Below are 12,007 nucleotides of genomic sequence, written 5' to 3'. Positions count from 1 at the left end.
GCCAAGATATATGCCTTGGTGCAAAGTTGGAACAAATGCTTAGACAAGTATGGGGACTATGTGGAAAAATGTGTACCAAGGTCATACTATTCTGTTTATGGGGGGAATTCAATTGAAGGAGAGTAAATATCTGGATTGAAAAGCAGAATTTTTTTTGTGATGTTTATCTTGTATTTTCCATGCAATCCAATTTGAGCACTCGAAAAAAAACAACTCTTCTCCCGAAAACACACTTGTTCAGTTTTCGGACGAAAATGGGGCTATTTTCGGGCATTTCTTCTGGCTTATCGAGGTTAATTGAATAGTCCCAGGAGCAACCATTACCCATGGTCACTGACCGCGGAGAGCTGAATTCCCCCCTATGTACGAGTTGAATAAATTTTACGCAATGTGAGGTGGTCTTACCTTATTTATTGAACCACCCTCCTAGGCCTACACGTACTAAACTTTGAGCGTATCGAAATCTAAGTATTTAGGTCAGAGCATATTAAATAAAGTAGGTATTTCATCTTTCGACCAGTGCCCTTTTTATTTTAACACCATCTACATGTAGTCACAAATGTAGGGCAATTTCTAATATGTTTGCTAAATGCAAAGTATTTACAGGGAAACATTTATCCAAAGTGTCCATAGGTCTACGGAATTGCATAAGTAATAACCAATGCAAAATGTCTAATGAATCATGACTGGATGACTCTTCTACTCCAATACTCAGCCCTAAATGTACAGTATTAAGTAGAGTGTAATAAAGACATGGTTATACATAATGGTGTCCAAATGGCATCTTTTTAAAGCATGTGAACATTACATATCAGTTAAAGAACAAATTCTACAGACAGAGAGGAGAGGGGTGCAAATCCCCACCCCTAAATTCCCTTGCGCACACTTAAAATTACCTATAACGATCCCTGAACCTATCTGGTAATAAAATTCAGAGAATTAGTCACAAATGTTTGCATACACATGTTTAGCTGCTGGCCACGTCATGGCTTCTCCGATACAGCAGTCCTAACCTACATAATAGCAGTGCCCACATAGGGCCATGTAATTTGTCACAGTAGGCCTCATGATAAAGGCTATTACTAAAACACTTCCAGACAGAGAGCTAACTTACCCAGGAGCCACCCCCAGGATCTCCCATTGGCACTACAAGGAACAGCATGCCTTCCAAATGCTGCTCCCATTCAATGCCTCTTGCACACAAGCAGACAAACAATTTGGCAGTTGCTCAATCATACCTGGAGATAATTATATTTCTCTGACGTCCTAGTGGATGCTGGGGACTCCGTAAGGACCATGGGGAATAGACGGCTCCGCAGGAGACTGGGCACATCTAAAGAAAGATTTAGGTCTATCTGGTGTGCACTGGCTCCTCCCCCCATGACCCTCCTCCAAGCCTCCGTTAGATTTCTGTGCCCAGCTGAGCTGGATGCACACTAGGGGCTCTCCTGAGCTCCTAGGAAGAAAGTGTTTGTTAGGTTTTTTATTTTCAGTGAGACCTGCTGGCAACAGGCTCACTGCATCGAGGGACTAAGGGGAGAAGAAGCGAACCTACCTAAGTGGTGGTAGCTTGGGCTTCTTAGGCTACTGGACACCATTAGCTCCAGAGGGATCGAACACAGGACCCGACCTCGTCGTCCGTTCCCGGAGCCGCGCCGCCGTCCCCCTTACAGAGCCAGAAGCAAGAAGGTGGTCCGGAAAATCGGCGGCTGAAGACTTCTGTCTTCTCCAAGGTAGCGCACAGCACTGCAGCTGTGCGCCATTGCTCCTCATGCACACCACACACTTCGGTCACTGATGGGTGCAGGGCGCTGGGGGGGGGCGCCCTGAGCAGCAATACTGACACCTTGGCTGGCAAACTGGCACCATATATAGCCCCAGAGGCTATATAGGTGCTTTTTAACCCCTGCCAGAATCCATAAAAATGCGGGAGAAAGTCCGCGAAAAAGGGGCGGAGCCATCTCCTTTCAGCACACTGGCGCCATTTCTCTGACGTCCTAGTGGATGCTGGGACTCCGTAAGGACCATGGGGATATAGCGGCTCCGCAGGAGACAGGGCACAAAATAAAAGCTTAAGGATCAGGTGGTGTGCACTGGCTCCTCCCCCTATGACCCTCCTCCAAGCCTCAGTTAGATTTTTGTGCCCGGCCGAGAAGGGTGCAATCTAGGTGGCTCTCCTGAGCTGCTTAGAATAAAAGTTTAGTTAGGTTTTTTTATTTTCAGTGAGTCCTGCTGGCAACAGGCTCACTGCATCGTGGGACTAAGGGGAGAAGAAACGGACTCACCTGAGTGCAGAGTGGATCGGGTTTCTTAGGCTACTAGCTCCAGAGGGACGATCACAGGTTCAGCCTGGATGGGTCACCGGAGCCGCGCCGCCGTCCCCCTTACAGAGCCAGAAGAGACGAAGAGGTCCGGTGAAATCGGCGGCAGAAGACATCCTGTCTTCAGACTAAGGTAGCGCACAGCACCGCAGCTGTGCGCCATTGCTCTCAGCACACTTCACACTCCGGTCACTGAGGGTGCAGGGCGCTGGGGGGGGAGCGCCCTGAGACGCAATATAACAGAATACCTTAGGTGGCAAAACAGAATACATCACATAAGGCTCCTGGGCTATATGGATGTATTTTAATCCCCTGCCATTTTACACAAAAAAGCGGGAGATAAGGACGTCGTGAAGGGGCGGAGCCTATCTCCTCAGCACACAAGCGCCATTTTCCCTCACAGCTCCGCTGGAAGGACGGCTCCCTGACTCTCCCCTGCAGTCCTGCTTCAGAATCAGGGTAAAAAAGAGAAGGGGGGGCATTGTTGGCAGCAAATAACAATAATTAACAGCAGCTATAAGGGAATAACACTTATATAAGGTTATCCCTGTATATATATATAGCGCTGGGTGTGTGCTGGCAGACTCTCCCTCTGTCTCTCCAAAGGGCTAAGTGGGGTCCTGTCCTCTATCAGAGCATTCCCGGTGTGTGTGTGCTGTGTGTCGGTACGCGTGTGTCGACATGTATGAGGAGGAAAATTATGTGGAGGCGGAGCAGTTGCCTGCGTTGGTGATGTCACCCCCTAGGGAGTCGACACCTGACTGGATGATTGTATTTAAACAATTAAGTGATAATGTCAGCAATTTGCAAAAAACTGTTGACGACATGAGACAGCCGGCAAATCAGTTAGTGCCTGTCCAGGCGTCTCAGACACCGTCAGGGGCGCTAAAACGCCCGTTACCTCAGTGGGTCGACACAGACCCTGACACAGATACTGAGTCTAGTGTCGACGGTGACGAGACAAACGTAATGTCCAGTAGGGCCACACGTTACATGATCACGGCAATGAAAGAGGCATTGAACCTTTCTGACACTACAAGTACCACAAAGAAGGGTATTATGTGGGGTGAGAAAAAACTACCAATATTTTTTCCTGAGTCAGAGGAAATAAATGAGGTGTGTGAAAAAGCGTGGGTTTCTCCCGATAAAAAACAGCTAATTTCTAAAAAATTATTAGCATTATATCCTTTCCCGCCAGAGGTTAGGGCGCGTTGGGAAACACCCCCTAGGGTAGATAAGGCGCTCACACGTTTATCTAAACAAGTAGCGTTACCGTCTCCTGATACGGCTACCCTCAAATAACCAGCTGATAGAAGGCTGGAAAATATCCTAAAAAGTATATACACACATACTGGTGTTATACTGCGACCAGCAATCGCCTCAGCCTGGATGTGCAGTGCTGGAGTCGCATGGTCGGATTCCCTGACTGAGAATATTGATACCCTGGATAGGGACAATATTTTGTTAACTATAGAATATTTAAAGGATGCATTATTATATATGCGTGATGCACAGAGGGATATTTGCACCCTGGCATCAAGAGTAAGTGCTATGTCCATCTCTGCCAGAAGAGCGTTGTGGACGCGACAGTGGTCAGGGGATGCGGATTCCAAACGGCACATGGAAGTATTGCCGTATAAAGGGGAGGAGTTATTTGGGGCTGGTCTATCGGACCTGGTGGCCACGGCAACGGCTGGAAAATCCAGCTTTTTACCCCAGGTCACTCCACATCAGCAGAAAAAGACACCGTCTTTTCAATCTCAGTCCTTTCGTTCCCATAAGTACAAGCGAGCAAAAGGCCACTCCTTTCTGCCCCGGGGCAGAGGAAGAGGAAAAAGACTGCACCATGCAGCCGCTTCCCAAGAGCAGAAGCCCTCCCCTGCTTCTGCCAAGTCTTCAGCATGACGCTGGGGCTTTACAAGCAGACTCAGATATGGTGGGGGCCCGTCTCAAAAATTTCAACGCGCAGTGGGCTCACTCGCAAGTGGATCCCTGGATTCTACAGGTAGTATCGCAGGGGTACAAACTGGAATTCGAGGCATTTCCCCCTCATCGTTTCCTGAAGTCTGCTTTACCAAAGTCTCCCTCCGACAGGGAGGCAGTTCTAGAAGCCATTCACAAGCTGTATTCCCAGCAGGTGATAATCAAGGTACCCCTCCTGCAACAAGGAAAGGGGTATTATTCCACGCTGTTTGTGGTACCGAAGCCGGACGGCTCGGTGAGACCAATTTTAAATCTGAAATCCTTGAACACTTACATAAAAAGGTTCAAATTCAAGATGGAGTCACTCAGAGCAGTGATAGCGAACCTGGAAGAAGGGGACTATATGGTGTCTCTGGACATCAAAGATGCTTATCTCCACGTCCCGATATACCCTTCTCACCAAGGGTACCTCAGGTTTGTAGTACAAAACTGTCATTATCAGTTTCAGACGCTGCCGTTTGGATTGTCCACGGCACCTCGGGTCTTTACCAAGGTAATGGCCGAAATGATGATTCTTCTACGAAGAAAAGGCATTTCAATTATCCCTTACTTGGACGATCTCCTGATAAGGGCAAGATCCAGGGAACAGTTAGAAGTCGGAGTAGCACTATCTCAGGTAGTGTTACGTCAGCACGGGTGGATTCTAAATATTCCAAAATCGCAGCTGATTCCAACGACACGTCTACTGTTCCTAGGAATGATTCTGGACACAGTCCAGAAGAAGGTGTTTCTCCCGGAGGAGAAGGCCAGGGAGTTATCCGAGCTAGTCAGGAACCTCCTAAAACCAGGACAGGTCTCAGTGCATCAGTGCACGAGGGTCCTGGGGAAAATGGTGGCTTCTTACGAAGCGATTCCATTCGGAAGATTCCATGCAAGAACATTTCAGTGGGATCTACTGGACAAATGGTCCGGATCGCATCTGCAGATGCATCAGCGGATAACCCTGTCGCCAAGGACAAGGGTGTCTCTCCTGTGGTGGCTGCAGAGTGCTCATCTACTAGAGGGCCGCAGATTTGGCATTCAGGATTGGATCCTGGTAACCACGGATGCCAGCCTGAGAGGCTGGGGAGCAGTCACACAGGGAAGGAATTTCCAGGGCCTGTGGTCAAGCTTGGAAACGTCTCTTCATATAAACATTCTGGAACTAAGGGCCATTTACAATGCCCTAAGTCAAGCAAAACCTCTGCTTCAGGGTCAGGCGGTGTTGATCCAATCGGACAACATCACGTCAGTCGCCCACGTAAACAGACAGGGCGGCACGAGAAGCAGGAGGGCAATGGCAGAAGCTGCAAGGATTCTTCGCTGGGCGGAAAATCATGTGATAGCACTGTCAGCAGTATTCATTCCGGGAGTGGACAACTGGGAAGCAGACTTCCTCAGCAGACACGACCTTCACCCGGGAGAGTGGGGACTTCACCCAGAAGTCTTCCACCTGATTGTAAACCGTTGGGAAAAACCAAAGGTGGACATGATGGCGTCACGTCTAAACAAAAAACTGGACAGATATTGCGCCAGGTCAAGGGACCCTCAGGCAATAGCAGTGGACGCTCTGGTAACGCCGTGGGTGTACCAGTCAGTGTATGTGTTCCCTCCTCTGCCTCTCATACCAAAAGTACTGAGAATTATAAGAAGGAGAGGAGTAAGAACTATACTCGTGGTTCCGGATTGGCCAAGACGGACTTGGTACCCGGAACTTCAAGAGATGCTCACGGACGAACCGTGGCCTCTACCTCTAAGAAAGGACCTGCTACTGCAGGGGCCTTGTCTGTTCCAAGACTTACCGCGGCTGCGTTTGACGGCATGGCGGTTGAACGCCGAATCCTGAGGGAAAAAGGCATTCCAGAAGAAGTCATCCCTACTCTGGTCAAAGCCAGGAAGGACGTAACCGCAAAACATTATCACCGCATTTGGCGTAAATATGTTGCGTGGTGTGAGGCCAAGAAGGCCCCTACAGAGGAATTTCAACTGGGTCGTTACCTTCATTTCCTGCAAACAGGACTGTCTATGGGCCTAAAATTAGGTTCCATTAAAGTTCAAATTTCGGCCCTGTCGATTTTCTTCCAGAAAGAACTGGCTTCAGTACCTGAAGTTCAGACATTTGTAAAAGGGGTGCTGCACATACAGCCTCCTTTTGTGCCTCCAGTGGCACCTTGGGATCTCAATGTGGTGTTGAGTTTTCTAAAGTCACATTGGTTTGAACCACTTTCCTCTGTGGACTTAAAATATCTCACATGGAAGGTGTCGATGCTGTTAGCCTTGGCTTCAGCCAGGCGTGTGTCAGAATTGGCGGCTTTATCATATAAAAGCCCTTACTTGATATTTCATTCTGACAGGGCGGAATTGAGGACTCGTCCTCAATTTCTACCTAAGGTGGTTTCTGCATTTCACATGAACCAACCTATTGTGGTACCTGCGGCTACCAGGGACTTAGAGGACTCTAAGTTGCTTGACGTTGTCAGGGCCTTGAAAATATATGTTTCCAGGACGGCTGGAGTCAGAAAATCTGACTCGCTGTTTATCCTGTATGCACCCAACAAGCTGGGTGCTCCTGCTTCTAAGCAGACGATTGCTCGTTGGATTTGTAGTACAATTCAGCTTGCACATTCTGTGGCAGGATTGCCACAGCCAAAATCAGTAAAAGCCCATTCCACAAGGAAGGTGGGCTCATCTTGGGCGGCTGCCCGAGGGGTCTCGGCTTTACAACTTTGCCGAGCAGCTACTTGGTCAGGGGCAAACACGTTTGCTAAATTCTACAAATTTGATACCCTGGCTGAGGAGGACCTGGAGTTCTCTCATTCGGTGCTGCAGAGTCATCCGCACTCTCCCGCCCGTTTGGGAGCTTTGGTATAATCCCCATGGTCCTTACGGAGTCCCAGCATCCACTAGGACGTCAGAGAAAATAAGATTTTACTTACCGATAAATCTATTTCTCGTAGTCCGTAGTGGATGCTGGGCGCCCATCCCTAGTGCGGATTGTCTGCAATACTTGTATATAGTTATTGTTACAAAAATTCGGGTTATTATTGTTGTGAGCCATCTTTTCAGAGGCTCCTTTGCGTTTATCATACTGTTAACTGGGTTCAGATCACAAGTTGTACGGTGTGATTGGTGTGGCTGGTATGAGTCTTACCCGGGATTCAATATCCTTCCTTATTATGTACGCTCGTCCGGGCACAGTATCCTAACTGAGGCTTGGAGGAGGGTCATAGGGGGAGGAGCCAGTGCACACCACCTGATCCTTAAGCTTTTATTTTGTGCCCTGTCTCCTGCGGAGCCGCTATATCCCCATGGTCCTTACGGAGTCCCAGCATCCACTACGGACTACGAGAAATAGATTTATCGGTAAGTAAAATCTTATTTTTTTCCTCACAGCTCCGTTGGAGGGAAGCTCCCTGGCTCTCCCCTGCAGTCAATACTACAGAAAGGGTTAAAAAGAGAGGGGGGGCACAATTTAGGCGCAGTATACAATATATATAGGCAGCTATAAGGGAAAACACTCTTATATGTGATATCCCTGTGATATATAGCGCCCTGGTGTGTGCTGGCATACTCTCCCTCTGTCTCCCCAAAGGGCTTTGTGGGGTCCTGTCCTCTGTCAGAGCATTCCCTGTGTGTGTGCTGTGTGTCGGTACGGCTGTGTCGACATGTATGAGGAGGATAATGATGTGGAGGCGGAGCGAATGCCTGTAAATGTGATGTCACCCCCTGCGGGATCGACACCGGTGTGGTTGGACTTATGGAAGGATTACATGAAAGTGTCAACTCCTTACACAAAAGGTCGACGACACAGAACAGCCGGCTACTCAGCTTGTGCCTGTTCCAGCGTCTCAAATGTCATGGGGGGCTCTAAAAACGCCCGCTACCTCAGATGGCAGAAACAGATGTCGACACGGATACCGACTCCAGTGTCGACGACGATGAGACTAGTGTACCCTCCAAATAGGTCCACCCGTTACATGATTGAGGCAATGAAAAATGTATTACACATTTATGATAATACCCCAGGTACCACATAAAAGGGTATTATGTTTGGTGAGAGAAAACTACCAGTAGTTTTTCCTGCATCTGAGAAAATAAAATGAGGTGTGTGAGGAAGCATGGTCTTCCCCCGGTAAGAAATTGATAATTTCTAAACGGTAATTGGCAGTGTACCCTTTCCCGCCAGAGGATAGGTCACGTTGGGAAACACCCCATAGGGTAGATACAGCGCTTACACGCTTATCAGAAAAGGTGGCACTACCGTCTCCGGATACGGCCGCCCTGAAGGAACCTGCTGATAAAAAGCAGGGGGGTTACCCTGAAAGATATAGTCACACACTCGGGCATTATATTGCGACCAGCCATTGCTTCGGCATGGATGTGCAGTGCTCCCGCTGCGTGGTCAGATTCCCTGTCGGAAAATTACTATGGATAGGGACAATATTTTGCTGACAATTGAGCATATAAAAGACGTGGTCTTATACATGCGTGATGCACAGAGGGATATTTGCCGGCTGGCATCAAAAATAAGCGCTAGGTCCATTGCCGCCAGACGGGGGTTATGGACTCGGCAATGGTCAGGCGATGCCGACTCGAATCGGCACATGGAACTTTTGCCCTATAAGGGGGTAAAACTGTTTGGGGATGGTCTTTCAGACCTCGTTTCCACAGCTACTGCTGGGAAATCGACTTTTTTGCCACAGGCTACCCCACAACAAAAGAAAGCACCGTATCATCAAGTACAGTCCTTTCGGCCCCAGAAAAGCAAGAGGGCTAGAGGCTCATCCTTTCTGCCGAGAGGCAAAGGTAGAGGAAAAAGCTGCAGCACACAGCTAGTTCCCAAGAGCAGAAGTCCTCCCTGCGTCCGGTAAGTCCACAGCATGACGCTGGGGCTGCTCAGGCAGACCCGGGTACGGTGGGGGCCCGTCTCAGAAATGTCAGCGCCCAGTGTGCTCTCACATGGATCCCTGGGTCCTTCAAGTAGTATCTCAGGGGTACAGGCTGGAGTTCGAGACGTTCTTCCCCCCACCGTTTCCTAAAATCTGCCTTACCGGCACCTCCCTCTGCCAGGGAGGCGGTGTTGGTGGCTATTCAACACTATAATCACAACAAGTGATTGTCAAGGTGCCCCTCCTTCAGCAAGGAAGGGGTTACTATTCCACAATGGTTGTGGTACCGAAACAGAACGGTTCGGTGAGACCCATCTTAAAATTAAAATACTTGAACTTTTATATCAGAAGATTCAAGTTCAAGATGGAATCACTCAGGGCGGTTATTACGAGCCTGGACGAGGGGGATTACAGGGTCTCCCTGGACATCAAGGATGCGTACCTGCATGTCCCCATTTACCCTCCTCACCAGGAGTACCTCAGATGTGTGGTACAGGACTGTCACTATCCGTTCCAGACGCTGCCGTTGGAGTTGTCCACGGCACCGAAGGTCTTTACCAAGGTAATGGCCGAAATGATGATACTCCTTCGCAAGAAGGAAGTTTTTATTATCCCGTACTTGGACGATCTCCTGATAAAGGCGAGGTCCAAAGAACAGTTGGTAGTGGGGGTAGCACTCTCTCGGGAAGTGCTACAACAGCACGACTGGATTATCAATATTCCAAAGTCACAGCTGGTCCCGACGACACGTCTTCTGTTCCTGGGAATTATTCTGGACACAGACCAGAAAAGAGTGTTTCTTCCAGTGGAAGCACACGAGTCCTGAAAAAAAATGGTAGCTTCGTACGAAGCATAATTCCATTCGGAAGGTTCCACGTAAGGACGTTCCAGTGGGACCTGTGGGACAAATGGTCCGGGTCCCATCTACAGATACAACAGCGGATAACCCTGTCGGCAAGAAACAGGTTGTCACTGCTGTGGTGGCTGCAGAGGGCTCATCTACTAGAGGGCCGCAGATTCGGAATACAGGACTGGGTCCTGGTGACCACGGAGGCCAACCTTCGGGGCTGGGGTGCAGTCACACAGGGAAGAAATTTCCAAGGAGATTTCGCTTCACATAAATATTCTGGAGCTAAGGGCCATTTACAATGCCCTATGCCAAGCAAGGCCCCTGCTTCAGAACCAGCCGGTACTGATCCAATCAGACAATATCACGGCGGTCGCCCATGTAAACAGACAGGGCGGCACAAGAAGCAGGATGGCGATGGCAGAAGCCACAAGGATTCTCCGATGGGCGACCTACACCCGGGAGAATGGGGACTTCTTCCAGAAGTTTTCTAAATGCGGGTAAACCGTTGGGAATGACCATGGGTGGACATGATGGCGTCCCGCCTCAACAAAAAGTTGAAAAGATATTGCGTCCAGGCGATCGCTGTGGACGCTCTAGTGACACCGTGGGTGTACCAGTCGGTTTATGTGTTTCCTCCTCTACCTCTCATACCCAAGGTACTGAGAATAATAAGAATGCGAGGAGTGAAAACCATACTCGTGGTTCCGGATTGGCCAAGAAGAGCTTGGTACCCGGAACTTCAAGAGATGCTGGCAGAGGACCCTTGGCCTCTGCAGCTCAGACAAGACCTGCTGCAGCAGGGACCCTGTCTGTTCCAAGACTTACCGCGGCTGCGTTTGACGGCATGGCGGTTGAACACCGGATCCTAAAGGAAAAGGGTATTCCGGAGGAAGTCATCCCTACCCTGATCAAAGCCAGGAAGGATGTCACCGCAAGACATTATTACCGCATTTGGCGGAAATATGTTGCTTGGTGTGAGGCCATGACCCCGAAGGAGGAATTTCAACTGGGTCGATTCCTACACTTCCTGCAAGCAGGGGTGACGTTGGGCCTCAAATTGGGGTCCATCAAGGTCCAGATTTCGGCTCTGTCGATTTTCTTCCAGAAAGAACTGGCTTCACTGCCTGAAGTTCAGACTTTTGTCAAAGGAGTTCTGCATATTCAGCCTCCTTTTGTGCCCCCAGTGGCACCTTGGGATCTCAATGTGGTTTTGGCATTCCTGAAGTCACATTGGTTCGAACCACTTAAGACTGTGGAATTGAAATATCTCACGTGGAAAGTGGTCGTACTGTTGGCCCTGGCTTCGGCCAGGCGGGTTTCAGAATTGGCGGCTTTGTCTTGAAAAAGGCCTTATCTGATTTTCCAGATGGATAGGGCAGAATTGAGGACTCGTCCTCAGTTTCTCCCGAAGGTGGTCTCCGCTTTTCACTTGAACCAACCTATTGTGGTGCCTGCGGCTACTAGGGACTTGGAGGATTCCAAGTTGCTGGACGTAGTCAGGGCCCTGAAAATTAATGTCTATTGCGCGCTGGATTTGTAGCACTATTCAGCTGGCGCATTCTGCGGTAGGATTACCGTAGCCTAAATCAATAAAAGCCCATTCCACAAGGAAGGTGGGCTCATCTTGGGCGGCTGCCCGAGGGGTCTCGGCTTTACAACTTTGCCGAGCAGCTACTTGGTCAGGGGCAAACACGTTTGCTAAATTCTACAAATTGGATTCCCTGGCTGAGGAGGACCTGGAGTTCTCTCATTCAGTGCTGCAGAGTCATCCGCACTCTCCCGCCCGTTTGGGAGCTTTTGTATAATCCCCATGGTCCTTACGGAGTCCCCAGCATCCACTAGGACGTCAGAGAAAATAAGATTTTACTCACCGGTAAATCTATTTCTCGTAGTCCGTAGTGGATGCTGGGCGCCCATCCCAAGTGCGGATTGTCTGCAATACTTGTACATAGTTATTGTTACAAAAATCAGGTTTTGTTGTGAGC

At 49.1% G+C, this 12,007-nt stretch overlaps 1 protein-coding gene across 3 annotated transcripts in view; it reads left to right on the top strand.

The window, feature by feature from the left end:
• The window catches only part of RAD51 (RAD51 recombinase), a 262,769-nt gene that overhangs the window by 191,599 nt on the left and 59,163 nt on the right, over positions 1-12,007 (top strand). The gene's annotated exons all lie outside the window — the stretch shown is intronic.

Source organism: Pseudophryne corroboree, chromosome 12, assembly GCF_028390025.1.
Source record: "Pseudophryne corroboree isolate aPseCor3 chromosome 12, aPseCor3.hap2, whole genome shotgun sequence".
Classification (NCBI taxonomy): Eukaryota; Metazoa; Chordata; class Amphibia; order Anura; family Myobatrachidae; genus Pseudophryne; species Pseudophryne corroboree.
The sequence above is the reverse complement of the archived record's forward strand: the minus strand, read 5'-3'. Positions and strand labels throughout refer to the sequence as shown.